This window comes from Epargyreus clarus, unplaced genomic scaffold (assembly GCF_041222505.1).
Source record: "Epargyreus clarus isolate Ecla_fem2 unplaced genomic scaffold, WU_Ecla_fem_2.2 ptg000014l, whole genome shotgun sequence".
Classification (NCBI taxonomy): domain Eukaryota; kingdom Metazoa; phylum Arthropoda; class Insecta; order Lepidoptera; family Hesperiidae; genus Epargyreus; species Epargyreus clarus.
In genome coordinates, this window is record NW_027332222.1 from 2,494,992 (window position 1) to 2,500,518 (window position 5,527).

Consider the following 5,527-nt stretch of genomic DNA (forward strand, 5'->3'; position numbering starts at 1 on the left):
TATCTTTCCATGTCTATCTTATGTTACACTATTATTATCTCTTTACCCTTACCTTTATCCCGTACGAAGTTGACGAGAAGACATAAGTTTTGTATTATAAACCGTTTATTACATCTTTTAACTAAATCTGAATGTCAGAGAACATAGTAGTGGTGGTATGGTAACGACGTTAGCATACAGGTCTGACACGCAGCGGGTTCCGGGTTCGATACCTTAATGATGAAATTAGATTATATATATTATTATAATTTTATCACAAATATTTTGTGTTCTCGACATGATGTCGGTTTTATTTGAATGAGGTACGGGCTAACGCCAAGTAACCTGATTCCTGATTGTTTGTGTGATTAGAGTGAGTGCTGATGGGTGTGTTTGGTGTATTGTGCGTATGTGTTTGGGTGTTGTTATATATATTATTATTATAGTGCATTCGTCTTTGTGTGTGTTTACACGTTCAAGAGCCAGCTGGGAAAACTGGTTTTCCGGTTATCGCCAAATTGTTTTACTTATGTTTTTAAAATTTGATTAAGTGTGCTAACATTACTTTCTATAGGGTTTCTTTAGTTTTTATATTGTCTAGGTAGGTTTAACACGATATAAAAAAACGTCACGCGATATCGCGTCATCGGCCATACATAATACAATTGTTGCACATATGGCTACAGGAACGCGACATCGCGTGGACGGTCACTGGCTGACGGGCCAGATACGCGATATCGCGTGGTTGGCACCGAACGTGTTAATAGCATCCAGGACTCAGGAAAAAACCTTGTGTGGGATACGATACGACTTTTTACCCGATTGTGGAGCGCAATACGTCGTATTCCCACACTCGGTTTTTAAAATAGTAACTAGTTAAGATAGATAGGGCGATACCTTTTGTCCATTTGCTGTTCATATCAGTTTATATTCAGTATGTCTTTATCTTAAGACATAGGTACTTAATAGTTAGGATAGAGTTAGTAATGTTTTGCCTAATCAATTCACGTTCGTTAATACAATAAAGCGCTGTTACAACGGAATCCTATTGACTGAGCATTCCCAGGTTAATGAGTGGTTTGTGACGTCATTAGACATTAAACAATGCCTGTGTGAGCTTAACTCTGTGGCATTGAATATGATTAGCTGTTTATAGGTATTAGATATGTTTGATTAGCTTTGATAGATTATATAGCAGCTTACGCTCGATGTTAATAATCAATCTATCCGATTGTTGCCTACCAACGATTGAAAGTTGACAGTTGGTTGTCCGAGGCATCCCAATGTAGTCCTCAAGTAGCCACGTCTCTACGGTCGACGATAGATAGAAATCTATCTATCTTATCCGGGGTCGATAACAGCGAAAGTAACCACTGTAGAAAGTCGCCACTCCGATGCACTGCATGCTACTTCTATATTATGAAGAAAGAAAAAACAAAAATTTACAAATTTACAAATCTTGTTTTAAATTACCAGATGGCATTTTCCCGCTAAAGCCGAGCGCATTTACGGGAAATGCTAATTCCGAGTCGCTAATGGGATTATTCGGGAATATTCAGGAATTTTGTTGAAGAAATTCCGAATACCGTAAACCATAGATTACTTATTCATACAGCTATGTAGAAATTCTGTACAAAGTACAAACTTCTGATTCGCTGATTGCTCGAAAAAAAATATTTATTCATCAGCTCTAAGAATTAGGTATAATTTATTGTTTTATAAATTACTAGCTGATCCGAAAAAATGTTATGGGTGAACAACTTTTGTCACTTAGGGGTACGAAAAATAGATAGCAGCCGATTCTCAGACCCACTGAATATGCAAATAAAATTTGGTGAAAATCAGTAAAGCCGTTTCGGAGGAAACTAACACTGTGACACGAGAATTTTATATATAAGACTAGCGGAATCCAGTAGACACCCGGCTTAATTTATTTAACTTTTTTTATTATATAAAAGTAGTCGACGAGAAGTCCTCCTGATCGTAAGTGGCTTCTGCCGCCCACGGACATCTGTAATCAACCCTAGATAGGATAGTGAACTACCGTCCCCAGACCTACCTGGGGACGGTCACAGTTGCGCTGCTACCCCGGAGGACTAAGCTGGAACGCGTTCGTGAAGTATGTTTTTGCCACACCAAACTGTATACATGTTGACCTATAAATACATGGTCTATAATATAATCTCGAAATAATAGCGAGAAATTTTCGCGTTCAAATAGCAATTTTCATGGTGACTCGTTGAACGGTATAGAAATTTGTATGCAGGTATGCATTGGATAGCATAATAATATACTATAAATTTAAAATACCGCAGAAGCACTCAAAAAATATGGAGAGCTCTTCTACCTATGTACCTTAACCGCTTTGTCAAGTTAAACAACGTAGGGTGTGGTCAGTAGTTGGATGAGTGACCGCTAGTGGTAAAGTTTTCATGCGCCTTCCCGTCCTTCGAGGTATATCGAGCCATCGATTCAAGTTGATATCATTATGTAGAGTTGTTAAACCCTATCGGAGTTCTTAGGGGTGGTGTAAAACATCCGAAAAGAACTCTTCAAAAATCGGTGCAAAATTGCTCCCTTCCAAAGTTGGCGCTGTATTGGCGATTCCTCTGGTGTTACAAATGTCCATAGGCGTTTGTGACTACTTGCCATTAAGTTAGATCTAACTGCAAATAAAATCCCACAAGGGCTGGCCTCCTGTGTGCGCCAGGTCTCCTTTAGTGGTAATGACAAATCCTTTCCCAATAATTTAACATACTGGGTTAATTATTAACATATTGGGTGAAATTATATATTTATATAAAAATGACTGTTTGTCTATAATTATGTCCTTTATAGAATCGTAAACTATGTATTTGATCATGTGATGATCCTTAGCAAAGTTGTTGTGCATGAGCCCACGAAGGTCTCTGAGCTGTTACGACCAATTTTCGACAGATGGCGCCACTATCGTTCCGATGAAGATACAATTATATGTGTGTCATGTTGCTTATTTTAAAACGCCCTCGAAGTCGCGGGCACTATTTGCTTGGCTAATTTGTATGAAAACTATTTTTTACTACATTTATCTAAAACTTGAGAGTTACTTAACTACATATTTTTTTTTAATCTAAAACGGTATCGCTCGCTCATTTAAAATTTAAAGGCACTCAGCAGAGTTATTATAAAAATGCTAAATTAATTTTCATAGGGCATAGGGCATGTAGCAAGTTATAGCAGATAAAGTTGCTTATCTAGTTTGCGATAAAAGCAGTTAACATACTCACTTTGAGACGAGTTTCATTAAATATTCATGATACGCGCTGAAGAAAGGCTTAAGTTAAGCGAAACTCGCGTGTTTGGAAATATTGAAAATGAGCTTTTGAACGCGGATCCGGTTTTAGAAGCTTTTCTTTAGTAAGGTGAAGGAAAATGTAAAAATATATATTTCAAAATAATATGTTCATATACCATTGGCAAAATGAAGTATGAAATAATATGTAAATACATTTTGTGTCTTAGTTTCGCATAGACCTACAGGAGAACTTGCAATTTTGTAACATTAAGACCCGTTTATATTTTCAGAGATTTAACGTGTAGTACCAGCCAAAAAAATATTTTTTACACCATATTTTACTACACAGCCCATGTCTGCGCGGTTTCTTACAGAAAATATAAATACTTTTATATACATTGCATAAAACGAAACGATTATTTTTGCCACGGACCGAGTTTAATGAAAAGTACACATCCGTAATTGCTTAACGATACAAATCAATTGGTTCACGGCAGAGGGCGCCACTTTGCTAATCTCTGAAGCCTTTACTACTCGGCTTCAGCCCGAGATCTGGTTTCCGAGAATTTAATTGGAACAGAATTGTAGGTGCGGTAAGTAAAGGTTTCCAGTTTCAGTGGAATAGTTGGGGTTATATTTAGACTTCGTTACAAAACCGAGTTACTTCTAATTTGTTATGATTTTTATTACAAATCTAAAAACGGTAAACGGTAAAATAATTTCTTAGTTGAATCTTTTATGGGTCGCTTGCGGAGGATACCAAAGGTATTTTAATTGCGTCCGCTGAGGCGCAAACAATGACTACCCTATAAACAGTAGTGTTACGTTGAGCTGTTCCTGTTTGAAAAGTTTCGTCTGTTCACAAATATGAGCGACATAGTCGTTAGGTTGCGTTGTATCTGTGGGCGAATTCATGTAAAACTCCAGTCCTATTCGGAATTTTATAAAGAAAGGTAAAAAAAAATGCGTTGCGTAGCGTTCATAAACCAAGCAGTTTGTAGCGCTGTTGTGTTCTTACGCGTATTTCAAGGGTAAATTTAATAGAAAGTTCATCATTATGTCTATAATTATCATATAACTAAACAACTCTATAGGGTTGGATGATGTTTGATATTTTTTTTTTTATTTTCGAAATGTACGTAAATAGATTAATTAAACAGCCGTCGCAAGAATTATATTTGATTTTTCTTTAAATATAGGAGTAGCAGACGAGCATGCAGTCCACCTGATGGTAAGTGGCTACTGCCGCCCATGAACATCAGTAATCAACCTGGGATAGTATTAGATATTCCTACCTGAAGTCGGCCACAGATGCGCCGCAACCCCTGAGGACTAAGCTGGAACGCCTCGGAAAAGTATGTCTTACACACCCTTCAAAACGGAACACGGTTACCTCTGCTGTTATAAGGCAGAAATAGGTGTGGCGGTGGTGCCGCCGCAGTCGAACCACAAAGGGTTCTACCACCTTCAAGTATTCAATATCGTTTATAAGATAACTTTAGGTTTCAGTATCAATAAAAGTTAGTTTCGTACATTATTTCCATAATAATAATTCAGTTATGTTTATTAAAACACAAAATGTTGCATTCAGAACATTTATCTATTAGCGTCAGCCGCTAAGTACGCCTGTAACGAACGTTGGGGAGTTGGGCGGGGCGTTGGGCGGGCGGCGCACCTGTGAGACCGCTGGGCGCCTAGCGAAGCGAGCCTTCAGCCGAGGTTCAACGGTGTCAGTCGCGCTTCGAGCGCCGGACTGACCGGACGTGGCTTCGTGTCGCTCGCGACAACAACCTAGCGATCATTCTAAACACAAATCATTAATGAAAACATACCTTAATTAAATTTTCAACGCAACAATCCTCGCTCTAATACCTCGTTCTTCGTATGTAAGCTGTCGTAGTGTTGTTCTGTAGTATGTGTAGTGTTATATCCCGTTTGACCTGGTTTTAATTTTGACTCTTGCACAATTTTAGCCGAGTGTAGCAACTAAACGTAACTTTGGTGCGAATTGTAAGTACTGTATACTCTCAATTAATAATATTGATTAAATAAACATTGGGTTTTATGTTATATTTTTTAATTTTTTATATAATTATCATTGTATTAAACATATTGTATGTTCTATCTGAAGTGGTGTGGTAAAAAAAATATTTCGTCAATTATTATTTTATGAAAAAAATTGCAATCATTTCTCAATAAACAGTTTTTCATTTACAACAACATTTTGAGCATAAAATATTATTTTGGTATAAATGATTTACTGCAACAACATTA